At 41.2% G+C, this 19,854-nt stretch overlaps 1 protein-coding gene across 1 annotated transcript in view; it reads right to left on the bottom strand.

The window, feature by feature from the left end:
- Positions 1 to 19,854, bottom strand: part of LOC145867291 (uncharacterized) — a 358,109-nt gene that overhangs the window by 149,834 nt on the left and 188,421 nt on the right. The gene's annotated exons all lie outside the window — the stretch shown is intronic.

Raw genomic sequence — 19,854 nt, 5'->3', positions numbered from 1 at the left:
ATAACAACAACAAAAAATCCTGAAAAACGCATGTCAAAAATGTTATAAATTGATTTGCATTTTAATGAGGGAAATAAGTATTTGACCCCTTTAACTTGTTGTCTGAAGATAAAATGTACATTTTACTGAACTGCGTCCAGTCAGCAGATGGACTAGATGCCTCTTAGGCCGCCCATTGTGACTCCGTCAAGAATTCAGCAGAGCAAGTTTGTATGAAGGTCTGGTTCTTAAATGGGTACATAGTTCAATAGTAATATCCTCTAAAACGCTCTGGTGACAAACTTTACTGCCCTGTTTCCAGTTGTCCACATGGCTGGAAGAACCTATTCAAGTAAGTAAGTAAATAGATTTTGAAAATGTAAAAAAACCCGATGTATTATTAGCTAACTAGCTACAGTGCAGGCTAACTCAAATGAGCTGCTAAATGAGCTAGCTATCTAGCCAACTTCAAATACTGTATAGATAGATAGGTAGCTGGTGATATTTAATTCACTTAGCTAGCGAACTTCATATTAGCTAGCTATCTATTTATCACTGTAAAAAGCAAACTCCAAATGCATTTGTAGGTAGCTAGCTAACAGCCATGGAGGAGAGTGAAAGGATAGCAGCCCCAACTGTCAGTGAGAGAGGAGGCTATTCTGGATAGGGCAGGTACTTTTGTGTAGTTCCTGTCCCTAGAAGTGAGGACGGAGATAATAGTAACATAATATTCAGTGTGGTGTAATTTGACTATAATGAAGTCTGTTTCTTGTGAGGTTTTCTGTCCTCAGATAAAGAGCTCTATGAAAGCCAGTCTACATATGAAGAGGTCCCAATGAAGAGCAGTGGTTCTCAGTCCTGGGGACTCAAAGGGGGGCACATTTTTGTTTTTGCCTTCACACTGCACAGTTGATTCAAATGATTCAAACTCATCATCAAGCTTCAAGTGGTATTTATGTATTCATTTGTGATGCCATCCTTGATATGATTCTGTTATTGTCACATGCTACACATGTACATATGTGTGCCCATGCATTTATCAATCCAATGTTATCATGATTTGTTATCAGGGATATTATACTTTAGTAATCCACAATGACCTGGTGATGTAACAGTCTAATAATTACATTGTCTTCCATATTCCTACAGAGACCCTGTAACTGGAGATTCCTTCATAACGGTTGCCTACAGTTACCTTGTAGGGCATTGCAAGGTTGGGTGACCAGGGTCATCTGGGACTGCCTCCTGGAGGAATTCAGGTGTGTGAAGGCTACCTGTGTCCTGCGTAACTTCATGAGGATGGACACGAGGACCAGGAGGGGATCTGCAGCTCGCCGCCGTGTGCCAGAGGAGGAGTCTGCTGCTCTGCAGGATGTTTCAAGGATGGGGTCCAACAACGCAGCAAGAGAGGCAATCCGTGTGCAGGAGATCTTCACCTCCTACTTCTTCAAAGAGGGTGCTGTTCCCTGGCAACACCATAGACTACACTATGCACAACCAAAGGCTCTTTTAAGAGCCATTCACATTGCAATAAGAGTATTCTTCCATTTACTGAGCTATGTCAACTGCAGTTATTCAATTCACAGTTTCTCTCCCTTTGATTTCTACTTCTCAGGTGAGGGTGCTGTTTAGGTAAGGGTGTGTGATGTCTGTACAAAAACAAAACAGACTATTTTAAATCACCCATATTGAAAAAATGTAGAACAATTAGACACCCTTATAACCCACACCTACACACTCATGTATCAATCTGATGGATTGTGTTGTGCAGTAAACAGGCTCAGGTGTATAACTGTGGCTCCTTCCACCATCAAAGAATAGGCAAGAGGGCCAACCATGGAGAATAGTAAGACACTTCATTATTTCTATAACTACGCTGTATTGTTTGTCCTTGTGTGTCCGTTCATGTTTTTCAGCATAAAGTCCTCTGCAACCACTTAGTGTGGTGTGGACACCAGGTGAGGCCACACACAGATTCCTGTGAACACTGTCGCTTTAACTACCTTATTTTCTCAATAACAGTCTCTCTCCTTCACTTCATCCCTCTCTCCTCTTCTCCCTAAATCCTCTAGGTTATATCAGCTGTGTCGGTGAACCCCTCCTGCATCTGAACTGGCTACATAGAGGGCACAGCATGATCAGAGGTGAGAGATCACCTGGTCAGGTCAACAGGAAGTATTATTAAAGAGATGCTTTACATTGAAATACAGATAGAGATGCAGTAGTCCCAGAGTTAATGATCCCAGGTCAGTTTATATTATACAGGAAGTATTATTAAAGAGATGCTTTACATTGAAATACAGACAGAGATGCAGTAGTCCCAGAGTTAATGATCCCAGGTCAGTTTTGCATTTCACCTCCTGATTGATGACTAACAATGTTAGAATAAAAAATAAAAACACAAGGTTTAAACATGCTCTCTCTCTCTCCATCTGTCTCTCGTCTGCAGGTATGTTTTGATGTGAGAGGATGCCAACCCCCAGTCCCATCATCACCACCTCACCTGCTTTTAAGAACCTTTGGGCCGACGAGAGACACTATTATGTAATTGTGATGAACTGAGAGAATATTTATGTAGCACTGTGATTCATTAATCATGTGCTGCCTTCCCTGCTCCTATGTGCTTACCTCTTTCCCTTTCTGTCTTTTACACCTCTCTCACCACCTCCTCTTTCTTCCTCTGTTTTTATAATGCACAACAGATGTGCATTGAAGTACAGATTAAACTTGTATTTATAACACTTGGATAATGAGCTTTTCAATAAAGCATTTCACATTCTCTACTGGTTGAAATGAAGTGTAATGTGATGAAATACTCCACCTATCCTGTGTTTATCAGATCAATGCAGATGAAGAGCATTAGATGTTGAGATGAACCAGTGTTAGAGTATTTACATGATGCATAGGAAGTGTAGTGTTCTGTTTTTTAACATTATATTTCTGTATATATGAATTAACTAGTTAAATCCTGTTTCTAGTCTATTAGTTACAATGTGTAACCATTGATGTCCCAGGACCAAGATTGGTAAACACTGTTGAAGTGTATAATTGTAATACATACATGCAGACACAGCGTCATTCAAAGACTGGAATTTGATACTCCTGGTATTGGATATGACTGAAAAATAATCTCAAAGACATTCATACCTAAACTGCACCTTTATTTGCCAAGGTAGAGTACATGATCAGTGAATATATTAAATGTACAGGCTACAAAGTGGGGATCTCATGCATGGTAATAACTACATGTATATACGACTTGCATCCTTGGCACAACATGATATTATATTCTACTCAATCCATAGGCTTCATTAATGTCATTCAGGCTGTTTTGAAGTTGATACAACTGGCTATGATAGCTGAGGTTCATAGGTTCTGAACTAATATGTATACCAAACGTTTGGGTCCATACACAGATCGGCTAGATAGCTAGCTACACATCCATAGGCATACAGGTATTTTAATCATCCACTGCACAATAAGCAAGAACATAGCTAGCTACGTTATTTCATCTATCTGCATGGCAAATATCAGCAAGGCAAGCTTACACAATTGTACATTCAATTTGCAGTAAATTCTGCAGCTAGCTAGATTCTATACATTCACTGTTTCACAAAACGACGGCCTGGTTTGCTGGTTGTTTCAGGAGTCCCTAAAACAACCAGAATGACAATTTCATACTCATGTCACAACACCCATAAAGCTGGTCAGCTAGCTGGCTAATGTTAGCTAGTCTGCTAGTTGGTTAATGTTAGCTAGACAGCTAGCTGGTTATTGTTAGCTAGTCAGCTAGCTGGTTAATGTTAGCTAGTCAGCTAGCTGGCTAATGTTAGCTAGTCAGCTAGCTGGCTAATGTTAGCTAGTCAGCTAGCTGGCTAATGTTAGCTAGTCAGCTAGCTGGTTATTGTTAGCTAGTCAGCTAGCTGGTTAATGTTAGCTAGTCAGCTAGCTGGCTAATGTTAGCTAGTCAGCTAGCTGGTTAATGTTAGCTAGTCAGCTAGCTGGTTAATGTTAGCTAGTCAGCTAGCTGGTTAATGTTAGCTAGTCAGCTAGCTGGTTAATGTTAGCTAGTCAGCTAGATGGTTAATGTTAGCTAGTCAGCTAGCTTGCTAAATCGCGATTTTCGTAAATAAACTTTATGATAAGAAAAAGCATAATCGTTTGTCTCTACATTAACTAACATTCCTGTCAACTGTACATGTTTCTGCATGATTCGTTATGACGTTATAATCCCTTACATTTGCTTCCATCCTAGTATTTCTGTCCGCCATCTTTGATCCAGTTCAGTTCTGTGTAGGGGTACCCCTCTCTCCTAGTATTTCTGTCCTCCATCTTTGATCCAGTTCAGTTCTGTGTAGGGGTACCCCTCTCTCCTAGTATTTCTGTCCTCCATCTTTGATCCAGATCAGTTCTGTGTAGGGGTACCCCTCTCTCCTAGTATTTCTGTCCTCCATCTTTGATCCAGTTCAGTTCTGTGTAGGGGTACCCCTCTCTCCTAGTATTTCTGTCCTCCATCTTTGATCCAGTTCAGTTCTGTGTAGGGGTACCCCTCTCTCCTAGTATTTCTGTCCGCCATCTTTGATCCAGTTCAGTTCTGTGTAGGGGTACCCCTCTCTCCTAGTATTTCTGTCCACCATCTTTGATCCAGTTCAGTTCTGTGTAGGGGTACCCCTCTCTCCTAGTATTTCTGTCCGCCATCTTTGATCCAGTTCAGTTCTGTGTAGGGGTACCCCTCTCTCCTAGTATTTCTGTCCTCCATCTTTGATCCAGTTCAGTTCTGTGTAGGGGTACCCCTCTCTCCTAGTATTTCTGTCCACCATCTTTGATCCAGTTCAGTTCTGTGTAGGGGTACCCCTCTCTCTTAGTATTTCTGTCCGCCATCTTTGATCCAGTTCAGTTCTGTGTAGGGGTACCCCTCTCTCCTAGTATTTCTGTCCGCCATCTTTGATCCAGTTCTGTGTAGGGGTACCCCTCTCTCCTAGTATTTCTGTCCGCCATCTTTGATCCAGTTCAGTTCTGTGTAGGGGTATCCCTCTCTCCTAGTATTTCTGTCCGCCATCTTAGATCCAGTTCAGTTCTGTGTAGGGGTACCCCTCTCTCCTAGTATTTCTGTCCACCTTTTTTGATCCAGTTCAGTTCTGTGTAGGGGTACCCCTCTCTCCTAGTATTTCTGTCCTCCATCTTTGATCCAGTTCAGTTCTGTGTAGGGGTACCCCTCTCTCCTAGTATTGCTGAAGAAAGTCTAACAGTCACTAGTGCAGCAGCAGCCTCCCCCGGTCCTAGTGCGGCCTGGTAAGAAGTTTAAGATGCGATGGAACGGTTGACGGGAAAAAAAAATCACAGAAACAATATATTGACTGATATTGATTTATTTAGGGGGGGGGGGCTAATGAATATTTTAGGACCAGCGATGTTCCTTATTCCTACCCTTTAACTTTTTACTCAACTGCGTTACCCACTCCAGTCAGCAGATGGCGGTATGGGAATTTCAGGCGATGCTGTTGGTGTGACGTATAATGTAGTGGACGGAACGCTTCTTACAACAGCAGCAACAGTTAGTCAGACACCACGGTAGCTTGCTAGACAAAATAGCCGAACCAATAAAGCTCTTTAGACACGTTAGTGTATATTAGCCACTGTGTTTTAAACCCACTACTGTCGTCTAGTTAGTTATCCGTTTTAATTTCATATTTACGGTGTTGTTGTTATTATTCAGCTAGCAGGCTGGTTAAGTTAGCATTAGCCTAGCTAACTAACATCCCCGACCATGCGGTCACTGAGTTACTCTCCTCCTGCTAAAGAAGAGAATATCACAGTAAAACAAGAAGTAGAGGGTGAGGCCGTTACTGTGAAAGAAGAAAAATACGCGTTCAGAGTGAAAGAGGAGGAGGATGTTACAGTAAAAGAAGAGGAGGATGCAGTTTATGGAGTGAAAGAGGAAGAGGGGGAGATGACTGTTACGTCGATAGAGGAGGAAACTGGACATCTGGGCCCGGTTTCCCAAACGCAACTTAAGGCGTCCAATGGTTCTAACGGTGAACTTAGCCATAAGATGGGTTTGAGAAACCGTTCCCTGATTAACACTAGTAAGTACTGTCTTAAATACAGAGGTACAAACTCTGCAGTTGTTGAACTGATGTGTGGTGTTAAAGTGGAAATATGCAATAGCTACATCCATATTGTGACTTTTATATTAGTTATTTATAGCCATTGATTCTTGAAGAATATAACACATGTCTCATGAGCTTAGTTCAACTGTTGTTCCCCATCATAACCACAAATAAGCTTTTTTTACGCCAACGTCTAGAAATAATGTAAATCAACACTGTATAGCCTCAACATGGTTAAAACTATGATGTTGATATCATGGATTGCCAGTCCTTGCATCCATAGGTCAGTCTATGAGTTTGAAAGTAGTTACATTTCTCCAGCCCCATCATCTTATTACCAAAACAGTGTTTGAACTGCAGATTTGGTTGATTGATGTGTGGGTTTTTTAAACAGCAACAAAATGGCTGCTCAGAGACGTGGTTTGGTAAACAGCTGAGGGATGGAGAAATGTAATAACTCTCAAATTCATAGAGAAAGCTATTGTAGCAACCTTCAGGCTATCTCCTGAATTCACTACACTATGAATACAAAGACTGGCCATCCATGATGTCATAATGATAGTTTAAGCAGGTTTCTAGGCTATATAGTATATTCTAGAATTCATCCATTATGTCATAATGATAGTTTAACCAGGTTTCTAGGCTATATAGTATATTCTAGAATTCATCCATGTCATAATGATAGTTTAACCAGGTTTCTAGGATATATAGTATATTCTAGAATTCATCCATGATGTCATAATGATAGTTTAACCATGTTTCTAGGATATATAGTATATTCTAGAATTCATCCATGATGTCATAATGATAGTTTAACCAGGTTTCTAGGCTATATAGTATATTCTAGAATTCATCCATGATGTCATAATGATAGTTTAACCAGGTTTCTAGGCTATATAGTATATTCTAGAATTCATCCATGATGTCATAATGATAGTTTAACCAGGTTTCTAGGCTATATAGTATATTCTAGAATTCATCCATGATGTCATAATGATAGTTTAACCAGGTTTCTAGGCTATATAGTATATTATAGAATTACCAGTGTAGATTTCCTGTGCAGGTCAAATTATTACAGCTGTTGATAAGTCATTGTATAATATTCAGCCAATTTTTTTCATGTCATTACATTAAAGGCGAAACATACCTAGATTCAATAACATTCATGTATTGGTTTGAAACCTTTGTTTTAAACCCTTCTCAAATTTGGAGCCTTGACGGGTTTGTAAAAAACGGTTTGTCAAAAAACACTTATTTATTTAAATGTAACCTTTATTTAACTAGGCAAGTCAGTTAAGAACAAATTCTTATTTCCAATGATGGCCTACCCCGGACGACGCTGGGCCAATTGTGCCCCACCCTATGGGACTCCCAATCACGGCCGGTTGTGATACAGCCTGTAGTGACGCCTCTAGCACTGAGATGCAGTGTCTTAGACCGCTGTGCCACTCGGGAGCCCCAAAATCATGTTCTAGTGCTGTCCTCACCTAAAATACATCTTGGTCAACCAAGAGTCATCTGTTCTTTCTACCAATCGCTCCATGTGTTTTAATAAAATCAACTATATGTACTGAACTTGTCTGATGCTTTAAATAAGCATGCCCCTTTCAAAAAATGTAGAACTAAGAACAGATATAGCCCTTGGTTCACTCCATACCTGACTGCCCTCGACCAGCACAAAAACATCCTGTGGCGTACTGCACTAGCATTGAATACTGCCCGCGATATGCAACTTTTCAGGGAAGTCAGGAACCAATTCACACAGTCAGTTAGGAAAGCAAAGGCTAGCTTTTTCAAACAGAAATTTTTATCCTGTCGCTCTAACTCCAAAAAGTTTTGGGACACTGTAAGGTCCATGGAGAATAAGAGCACCTCCTCCCAGCTGCCCACTGCACTGAGGCTAGGAAACACTCACCACCGATAACTCCACAATAATTGAGAATTTCAATTAGCATTTCTCTACGGCTGGCCATGCTTTCCTCCTGGCTACCCCAACCCCGGCCAACAGCTCCCCACCCCCCTCAGCTACTTCCCCAAGCCTCCCCATCTTCTCCTTCACCCAAATTCAGATAGCTGATGTTCTGAAAGAGCTGTAAAACCTGGACCCGTAAAAATCAGCTGGGCTAGACAACCTGGACCCCTACAAATCAGCTGGACTAGACAACCTGGACCCCTACAAATCAGCTGGGCTAGACAATCTGGACCCTCTCTTTATAAAATTATCCGCCGCCATTGTGGCAACCCCTATTACTAGTCTGTTCAACCTCACTTTCGTATCGTCCGAGATTCCTAAAGATTGGAACACTTCCGCGGTCATCCCCCTCTTCAAAGGGGGTGACACTCTAGACCCAAACTGTTACAGACCTATATCCATCATGCCCTGCCTTTCTAAAGTCATCAACATCCAAGTTAACAAACAGATCACTGACCATTTCGAATCTCACCGTACCTTCTCCGCTGTGCAATCCGGTTTCCGAGCTGGACACGGGTGCACCTCAGCCACACTCAAGGTACTAAACGATATCATAACCGCCATCGATAAAAGACAGTACTGTACAGCCCTCTTCTTCGACCTGGCCAAGGCTTTCGACTCTGTCAATCACTGTATTCTTATCGGCAGACTCAACAGTCTTGGTTTCTCAAATGACTGACTCGCCTGGTTCACCAACTACTTCTTAGATAGAATTCAATGTGTCAAATCGGAGGGCCTGTTGTCCGGACCTCTGGCAGTCTCTGTGGGGGTACCACAGGGTTCAATTCTCGGACCGGCTCTTTTCTCTGTATATACCAACGATGTTGCTCTTGCTGCGGGTGATTCCTTGATCCACCTCTACTCAGACGACACCATTCTGTATACATCTGGCCCTTCTTTGGACACTGTGTTAACCTCTCTAGGGTAGGGGGCAGTATTTTCACGGCCGGATAAAAAAACGTACCCGATTTAAACTGGTTACTGCTCTTTTCCAGAAACGAGAATATGCATATAATTAGTAGATTTGGATAGCAAACACTCTAAAGTTTATAAAACTGTTTGAATGGTGTCTGTGAGTATAACAGAACTCATATGGCAGGCCAAAACATGAGAAGATTTCATACAGGAAGTGCCCTCTCTGACCATTTCTTGTGCTTCTGTAGCATCTCTGTCGAAAATACAGGATCTCTGCTGTAACGTGACAATTTCTAAGGCTCCCATAGGCTCTCTGAAGGTGCCAGAAAGTGGAATGAGATCTCTGCTGTCTCTGGGCTAGGTACAGGAGTGCTGTTTGTGAGGGGTCAGGCTGGTGGCTCAGAGACAGGAGATGCGCGGCCCCGAGAAGTGGCCATGTTTTTCTTTCAGCCTTTGACCGAAAACAACTACGCCCGGTTGGAATATTATCGCTATTTTACGAGAAAAATAGCATAAAAATTGATTTTAAACAGCGTAATGGAATATTTTGAATTTTTTTTGTCACGACATACATCATATGAATCACATAAAGTCATATGTTTGAGAAATTGAAGTAATAGCATTTTTAAGGTTTTTCGTATTTCGCGCCACTCGATTCCACTGGCTGTTGACTAGGTGGGACGATTCGTCCCACATACCCGAGAGAGGTTAACCTGTCTAGGCGAGGTCAACAGCCAGTGGAATCGCGTGTCGTGAAATACAAATACCTCAAAAATGCTATAACTTAAATTTCTCAAACATATGATTATTTTACACCATTTTAACCTGTTAGGGCTAGGGGGCAGCATTGACACGGCTGGATAAAAAACATACCCGATTTAATCTGGTTACCACTCCTACCCAGTAACTAGAATATGCATATACTTATTACATATGGATAGAAAACACCCTACATTTTCTAAAACTGTTTGAATGGTGTCTGTGAGTATAACAGAACTCAAATGGCAGGTCAAAACCTGAGAGATTCCTTTACAGGAAGTGGCCTGTCTGACCATTTGTTGAACTTCTTTTCCATCTCTATCATTTACTAAGGATCTCTGCTCTAACGTGACACTTCCCACGTCGTCCATAGGCGCTCAGAGCCCGGGAAAAAACAGAATGTCGTCATTCCAGCCCCAGGCTGAAACACATTATCGCCTTTCTCAAGTGGCCGATCAAGAGACACTGGCTTATGCGCGTGACCCCGACCGCCCCCGCCTTTGGGATTTTTTCCTCTGTTTGCCGAAAAGGAGATTCCCTGTCGGAATATTATCGCTTTTCTACGAGAAAAATGTCGTAAAAATTGATTTTAAACAGCGGTTGACATGCTTCGAAGTACGGTAATGGAATACTTAGAATTTTATTGTCACGAATTGCGCCATGCGCGTGACACTTCTTTACTATTTCGGATAGTGTCTGGAACGCACGAACAAAACGCCGCTATTCGGATATAACGATGGATTATTTTGGACCAAACCAACATTTGTTATTGAAGTAGCAGTCCTGGGTGTGTATTCTGACGAAGACAACAAAAGGTAATGAAACTTTTATAATAGTAAATATGATTATGGTGAGTGCTAAACTTGCCGGGTGTCTAAATAGCGAGCCCGTGATGCCTGGGCTATGTACTTAGAATATAGCAAAATGTGCTTTCACCAAAAAGCTATTTTAAAATCGGACATATCGAGTGCATAGAGGAGGTCTGTATCTATAATTCTTAAAATAATTGTTATGCTTTTTGTGAACGTTTATCGTGAGTAATTTAGTAAAATGTTAGCGAATTCCCCGGAAGTTTGCGGGGGGTATGCTAGTTCTGAACGTCACATGCTAATGTAAAAAGCTGTTTTTTGATATAAATATGAACTTGATTGAACAAAACATGCATGTATTGTATAACATAATGTCCTAGGGTTGTCATCTGATGAAGATCATCAAAGGTGAGTGCTGCATTTAGCTGTCTTCTGGGTTTTGGTGACATTATATGCTGGCTTGAAAAATGGGTGTCTGATTATTTCTGGCTTGGTACTCTGCTGACATAATCTAATGTTTTGCTTTCGTTGTAAAGCCTTTTTGAAATCGGACAGTGTGGTTAGATTAACGAGAGTCTTATCTTTAAATGGCTGTAAAATAGTAATATGTTTGAGAAATTGAAGTAATAGGATTTTTAAGGTTTTGAAAATCGCGCCACAGGATAGCAGTGGCTGTTACGTAGGTGGGACGAATTCGTACCGCCTAGCCTAGAGAGGTTAAAGACAAGACTCGTTAATCTAACCACATTGTCCGATTTCAAAAAGGCTTTACAGCGAAAGCAAAACATTAGATTGTCAGGAGAGTACCCAGCCAGAAATAATCAGACACCCATTTTTCAAGCTAGCATATAATGTCACAAAAACCAAAACCACAGCTAAATGCAGCACTAACCTTTGATGATCTTCATCAGATGACACTCCTAGGACATTATGTTATACAATACATGCATGTTTTGTTCAATCAAGTTCATATTTATATCAAAAACCAGCTTTTTACATTAGCATGTGACTTTCAGAACTAGCATACCCACCGAAAACTACCGGTGAATTTACTAAATTACTCACGATAAACGTTCACAAAAAACATAACAATTATTTTAAGATTTATAGATACAGAACTCCTTTATGCAATCGCGGTGTCCGCTTTTCGGTGAAAGCACATTTTGCAATATTCTGAGTAGATAGCCCGGCCATCACAGGCTAGCTATTTTGACACCTACCAATTTTGGCACTCACCAAACTGAGATTTACTATAAGAAAAATTGGATTACCTTTGCTGTTCTTTGTCAGAATGCACTCCCAGGACTTGTACTTTACACCCAATGTTGTTTTGGTTCCAAATAATCCATAGTTATATCCAAATAGCGGCGTTTTGTTCTTGAGTTCAAGACACTATCCGAAGGGTGATGCGCTGGCGCGTATCGTGACAAAAGATTTCAAAATATTCCATTACTGCACTTCGAAGCATGTCAAACACTGTTTAAAATCAATTTTTATGCGATTTTTCTCGTAAAATAGCGATAATATTCCGACCGGGAGACATTGTTTTCGTTCAAAGACTGACAGAAGAAATGGTGTCTTCACGTGCATGCGCGCACCCGTGTCATTGTTCTCAGATCGACCACTATCCAAATGCGCTACTGTTTTTAGCCCAGGGACTACAGAGTCATCATTCAACATTCTGGCGCCTTCTGAGAGCCTATGGGAGCCTTAGAAAATGTCACGTTACAGCAGAGATCCTCTGTTTTCGATAAAGAGGCTATAGAAGGCCAAGAAATGGTCAGAGGGCACTTCCTGTATAGAATCTTCTCAGGTTTTGGCCTGCCATATGAGTTCTGTTATACTCTCAGACACCATTCAAACAGTTTTAGAAACTTTAGGTAGTTTTCTATCCAAAGCTAACAATTATATGCATATTCTAGTTTCTGGGCAGGAGTGATAACCAGATTAAATCGGGTAACATTTTTATCCGGCCGTGAAAATACTGCCCCCTATCCATAACAGATTAACAAACCTCCAAATGAGCTTCAATGCCATTCAATGCAATACCAAACTCCTTCTGTGGCCACCAACTGCTCTTAATTGCTAGTAAAATTAAATGCATGCTCTTCAACCAATCTTCTCTGCACCCGCCGCCTGACTAGCATCACTACTCTGGACGATTCTGACTTAGAATATGTGGACAACAACAAATACCTAAGTGTCTGGTAAACTCTCCTTCCAGACTCATATTAAAATATTAAGCATCTCCAATCCAAAATTAAATCTAGAATTGGCTTCCTATTTCGCAAACAAAGCCTCCTTCACTCACACTGCCAAACATACCCTCGTAAAACTGACTATCTTATAAATCCTTGACTTCGGCGATGTCATTTTCAAAATAGCCTCCAACACTCTACTCAGCAAACTGGATGCAGTCTATCACAGTGCCATCCGTTTTGTCACCAATCCCCATATAGCACCCACCACTGCGAACAGTATGCTCTCGTCGACTGGCCCTCGCTACATATTCGTCGCAAAACCCACTGGCTCCAGGTCATCTACAAGTCTTTGCTAGGCCGCCTTAACTCAGCTCACTGGTCACCATAGCAACACCCACCCATAGCATGCGCTCCAGGAGGTATATCTCACTGGTCATCCCCAAAGCCAACACCTCCTTTGGCCGACTTTCCTTCCAGTCCTCTGCTGCCAATCACTGGAACAGGAAAAAAATGTATGCATTCACTACTGTAAGTCGCTCTGGATAAGAGCGTCTTCTAAATGACTAAAATGTAAAAAAATGGAAGGAATTGCAACAATCGCTGACTTTAAAGACTTATATCTCCCTCACTACCTTTAAGCATCAGCTATCTGAGCAGCTTACCGATTGCTGCAGCTGTACACAGCCCATCTGTAAATAGCCCATCCAACTGCCTACCTCATCCCCATGTTTTTATATACTTTTTTTGCTCTTTTGCACCCCAGTAACTCTACTTGCACATCATCTGCACATCTATCACTCCAGTGTTAACCTGTTTAGGATAGGGGGCAGTATTGACACGGCTGGATAAAAAACGTACCCGATTTAATCTGGTTACCACTCCTACCCAGTAACTAGAATATGCATATACTTATTACATATGGATAGAAAACACCCTAAAGTTTCTAAAACTGTTTGAATGGTGTCTGTGAATATAACAGAACTCATTTGGCAGGCAAAAACCTGACACGGTTTCAGGCAGGAAGTGGCCTGTCTGACAAGGTGTCGTTCTTCTTGTCTCTGTTTATTGAAGAGTGAGGATCTTAGCTGTCCCGTGACACTTCCTACGGCTGCCATAGGGTCTCAGAAGGCGGCAAAAAGCTGAATCGTGGCTTTGCAGGCTCTGGCTGAAACAAAGTAGCGCGTTTGGGTAGTGGCTGGTTACAGTACTGTGAGACTCAGGCGCGTGCCCGCGTCGACCGAAAGCTTTGTTTACTTTCCTCAGTTTAGCTAAATGGACATTCCCGGTCGGAATATTATCGCTTTTTTACGAGAAAAATTGCATAAAAATGGATTTTAAACAGCGGTTGACATGCTTCGAAGTACGGTAATGGAATATTTAGATTTTTTTTGTCACGAATTGCGCCATGCGCGCGACCCTGATTTACCATTTCAGATAGTGTCTGGGACGCACGAACAAAACGCCGCTATTCGGATATAACGATGGATTATTTTGGACCAAACCAACATTTGTTATTGAAGTAGCAGTCCTGGGTGTGCATTCTGACGAAGACAACAAAATGTAATCAAACTTTTATAATAGTAAATATGATTATGGTGAGTGCTAAACTTGCCGGGTGTCTAAATAGCTAGCCCGTGATGCCTGGGCTATGTACTTAGAGTATTGCAAAATGTGCTTTCACCAAAAAGCTATTTTAAAATCGGACATATCGAGTGCATAGAGGAGGTCTGTATCTATAATTCTGAAAATAATTGTTATGCTTTTTGTGAACGTTTATCGTGAGTAATTTAGTAAAATATTAGCGAATTCCTCCGGAAGTTTGCGGGGGGTATGCTAGTTCTGAACGTCACATGCTAATGTAAAAAGCTGGTTTTTGATATAAATATGAACTTGATTGAACAAAACATGCATGTATTGTATAACATAATGTCCTAGGGTTGTCATCTGATGAAGATCATCAAAGGTTAGTACTGCATTTAGCTGTCTTCTGGGTTTTTGTGACATTATATGCTAGCTTGAAAAATGGGTGTCTGATTATTTCTGGCTTGGTACTCTGCTGACATAATCTAATGTTTTGCTTTCGTTGTAAAGCCTTTTTGAAATCGGACAGTGTGGTTAGATTAACGAGAGTCTTGTCTTTAAATAGCTGTAAAATAGTCATTTGTTTGAGAAATTGAAGTAATAGGATTTTTAAGGTTTTGAAAATCGCGCCACAGGCTTCAAGTGGCTGTTACGTAGGTGGGACGAATTCGTCCCGCCTAGCCCATAGAGGTTAATTTGCTAAATTGTAATTACTCTGCTACTATGGCCTATTTATTGCCTTACCTCCTTAATCCATTTGCACACACTGTATATAGATTTTTCTGTCGTGTTATTGACTGTACGTTTGTTTATCCCACTTGTAACTCTGTGTTGTTTGTGTCGCACTGCTATGCTTTATCTTGGCCAGGTCGCAGTTGTAAATGAGAACTTGTTCTCAACTGGCCTACCTGGTTAAATAAATAAATAAAATCTTAACTTTATTGACAACACCCAAATGGATACTGTCATTAACGCAGTTCTTCAATAATTACACATAATTCTTAATGCTTTAGCAAACATTTTATTAAACAGGACATTCAAAAATATCCTTACAATTATAATCCAAGGTAGTGTGAAATGAACTCATCATCAACCTGGAAATGGATGTTACTCCCCTGAGTTTCCCCCATTCACATTCAGAATACATTGTGAAAAACTAAAATCTTTGCTCACCATTTTTGCTCCAGGCAGATATCGTACATCCGTAACTATCGGTTTCCTCATTAGCAGGGAGGAGTTTCTGCAATCAAATTACCCTCGTGCCGCAATTTTAGCAAACACAGAAAGGGGCCTATATTGGAGACCAAAACTTGTCTGGCACACTGCTTAGAGGTTCAACAACATGAATAACTTATTTCTAGCCTACAATCATCGATGTTACTACGAATGTGAAAACAAGACAAAATATGACTATTCTTGCTCATTTTAAGGCAAATATCAAATAATTTTAACATTCATTACAGACGTCAATTGTTGTCCAACATCATGGCTACGCTGTTGGCATCACCTTTTACAGTGGATTTCCGCTGTTGTGGGCCTTTAACCATCTGTCTGACTTTGTTGTTCACACAGGAGCGATATGGGACTATCGTGGATCCTCTGGGGAGCCTCAACAACCTCATGATGCTGACGAGGCAGAGAAGAGTCTCTCCAGATCAGAACTCCTCAAGAAACACCTGCAGAGACCCACAGGGAAGAGAACTCACTGCTGCTCTGACTGTGGGAAGAGATTCACCTCCTCATCAGGCATTAAAATTCATCAGAGAACACACACAGGAGAGAAACCCTATAGCTGTGATCAATGTGGGAAGAGTTTTGGTAAATCTAGCAATCTGACATCACACCAGAGAACACACACAGGAGAGAAACCATATAGCTGTGATCAGTGTGGGAAGAGCTTTACTGAGTCTGGGGGTCTGACTAAACACCAGAGAAGACACACAGGAGAGAAACCTTATAGCTGTGATCAATGTGGGAAGAGTTTTGGTCAATCTAGCAATCTGACAGTGCACCAGAGAACACACACAGGAGAGAAACCCTATAGCTGTGATCAATGTGGGAAGAGTTTTGGTAAATCTAGCAATCTGACATCACACCAGAGAACACACACAGGAGAGAAACCATATAGCTGTGATCAGTGTGGGAAGAGTTTTACTGAGTCTGGGGGTCTGATATTACACCAGAGAAGACACACAGGAGAGAAACCTTATAGCTGTGATCAATGTGGGAAGAGTTTTGGTCAATCTAGCAATCTGACAGTGCACCAGAGAATACACACAGGAGAGAAATCCTATAGCTGTGATCAATGTGGGAAGAGTTTTGGTAGATCTGGCCATCTGACTCAACACCAGAGAACACACACAGGAGAGAAACCTTATAGCTGTGACCAGAGATAATCTGATTAAAGATCTCTGATCAAACATCAGAAAATACATGAAGGAGTTGTTTCATGATATCAATGAATTAATGTCACAATGTAGAATGTTTTAACATTGTAGAAGGAGTATTTTAATTATGTCACAATGTAGAACCCTAAACGTTTGTCCCCTGTTCTATTGATTTCAACATGATATGGATATTAGCCTCAGGGGGAAAATCCAGGCTCTGAAATGGAAGAGTACTATTTATGAGATTTAACAAAAAGTGACTAACAAAAAAAGAGCTGTGTTACACTTACCATGTTGGTGACCCACTTGAATCACAATGCAACACTTCAAAATGTAGATAGCTGTTTTCTATAAATTGTCCTCTAACCAGGGATGTACACATTATTCCCAGATTCCGTGTGGTTTTTGAGCTGTTAGTTTTAACAGGACGTGCAACCTCATCTCCCTCCTCTCACGCAATTGATCTCAACATGATATCGATGAGTTATGAAAAATCAGTGTTGTGTTCCTTTGTTCCGTGACCCCGACATTTAAATGCATCACTCCAAAATGTAGCTGACTGTCTTCTGCAGGTTGTCCTCTAACCAGTGAGGTAAAATATATCTCCCATTTCCATGTGTTTTTTAGTTGTGTTAGTTTCAACAGCATGTACAACCTGATTTCCCCCCTAATCGATATCAGTGATTTATTGCTACTCGTTAAAACAAGTGTTTTTGGTGCTTGTACAGTTTATAAGGTGCTTGTTTAAAAAAATACAAGTAATATGATTATTGTGGCAGATGTTTGTGTATATAGCACATGTTATGTTTAGGTTTTCAATTTATCACAAACCGTTTCTGCGTATTGGTTATTGATTTGGACACGTTAAAACTGTGTTTTGACATTGGGGCTATTTCATATTTACATTTCATGTAACATTTAGTAATGATATTTATTTATGCAACCAACTGACAATTTTTTTGGTACAATTATATTGACATTGTTGCCCTGTTTTTAGAATATCAGGGTTCATTCTCAGATGTGCCAACCCAAATGTACTAGAGCATGACATTGGGGACTGGGCCCCGATCCAACAACATGCCTATCTAGTGAACCCTGAAAAGAGAGAAGCTCTGCAGTGAGGTGGAAAGTTACTACGGATATTGCAGGAGTTTCCTCTTGAAATCAGACATGTCTGTGTCCTATTGGAGATGAGTTTTGTTTGGGCTCGTTCCAAGAGGACGAGAGTTCTAGAAGCTAAGGAAGGATTGTATAGAACGAAAGATGAAGGAGAAAAGATGCTGTATATTATTTAGACATTTTTTTTCTTGTTTTTAATTGTTGAAAGCCAGTAGACACCATGTTTATATTGTAGAAGGGAATCATTTTAGTTGATTATAATGTGAAATGGAAGTTGTTTTCTGTTGGTGGTGAGCAAACTTGTCCAAAAGAAATATAGGATATATTTGTTGTCTTAAGGGGGAAGGTGTTACAGGCTTTGGTTTTTCCATTTATGTTTTGAGGTTGAACTTTAGCTCGTTAGCACGTCTACCTCGTTAGCACGTCTAGCTCGTTAGCACGTCTAGCCCGTTAGCACGTCTAGCCCGTTAGCACGTCTAGCTCGTTAGCCCGTCTAGCTCGTTAGCACGTCTAGCTCGTTAGCCCGTCTAGCCCGTTAGCACGTCTACCTCGTTAGCACGTCTAGCCCGTTAGCACGTCTAGCCCGTTAGCACGTCTAGCCCGTTAGCACGTCTAGCTCGTTAGCCCGTCTAGCTCGTTAGCCCGTCTAGCACGTCTAGCTCGTTAGCCCGTCTAGCCCGTTAGCACGTCTAGCTCGTTAGCACGTCTAGCTCGTTAGCCCGTTAGCACGTCTAGCTCGTTAGCCCGTCTAGCTCGTTAGCCCGTCTAGCACGTCTAGCTCGTTAGCCCGTTAGCACGTCTAGCTCGTTAGCACGTCTAGCTGGTTAGCCCGTCTAGCTCGTTAGCACGTAGGACGCACTGATTGGTGTCACCTCGTTAGTCAGTATGTGTTACACCTGTGCTGGCTTGTCCATCTCGTTAGTGGGAAGGTGTTTCACCTGAGCTGGTCCAGGTTCTATTTAAGAGTGTCTGGCCCAGTGCTCCAGTTGTCTTGATACATGTGGAGAGTCAACACCTTTAGTTGCTCCACCTTTTTGGTTTGCTTCCTGTCTTTAAGTTTGGTGTGGGTTTTTCTTTTGTTTTCCTCTTCTTGGGCAGATTTAGTGGGTCTCATGGTGGGTGTCTTTTAGGTCCCAGTTGTTGTTACTAGTCAACTTCCAGTGGACACCCCCATAGTGTATTTCAGAGCCCCTCCTATAAAACAAGCTTATATTTTGGGTTGGATGTTGCATCCAATTAATATTTTAATCAATGGATTTTCCTTAGAATGCTAATCTGTCTTTCAGTTGTTAATCTTCTGTTTGTTGTGGTAAATATTTCTGTTTATTTTCATTGTTTAATTTTTTTTCCTGTGAAGCATCCATGTCTGAAATGTGCTGTATAAATAAAGCTTGATTTGAACATATTGCAAAAGAAATTAACCCAATGACTGACAATCAACAGACTCTTGGAAAACCAATACATATCTTGGTCCATCTTATTATGAAAAAAGTATAAATTCAGTATATCTCCCACTATGTCAAAATAGTGCTGGTATGTACGTTTAGTATCACTTTTCAACCAACCCAGTGCATTTGTTGAAGATAAATGTTTAATTAAACAATACGTCAAAGGATTCAACTACTGCAAACCGAAACAAACAAATGGATCAACCAGATCAATCCCACTTTTTCAGCCTGCTGAAGGCGTGGTGGAGTGGTAAACACCACCCCCGGCTCTACCAGGGGCTTGAGGTGGTCTCCCACAGCTCTGCTTATGTCATGTTCTGTGGCCTTGCTGTTCCATTTATTGACTGTCCCTGCAACACAGAAACACATTTAGTCATATTATATAAAACACTCAAAGTAATGGATATGGAGCATCTATGGCCTCAGTTACACCTGGCACCTAAATGACTTCTGTCAACCGATCACTCCAAGCTGCATTAGGTTCAGATCTACCAGGATGGGCCTTTGATAGTCTGGATGCAGTCAGGCCACTGAATATGCATAAGCAATGTAAAGAGATGGGGTGAATGAGTGG

The sequence above is a fragment of the Salmo salar genome, unplaced genomic scaffold, assembly GCF_965601325.2.
Source record: "Salmo salar unplaced genomic scaffold, fSalSal1 ptg000257l, whole genome shotgun sequence".
Taxonomy (NCBI): domain Eukaryota; kingdom Metazoa; phylum Chordata; class Actinopteri; order Salmoniformes; family Salmonidae; genus Salmo; species Salmo salar.
The sequence above is the reverse complement of the archived record's forward strand: the minus strand, read 5'-3'. Positions and strand labels throughout refer to the sequence as shown.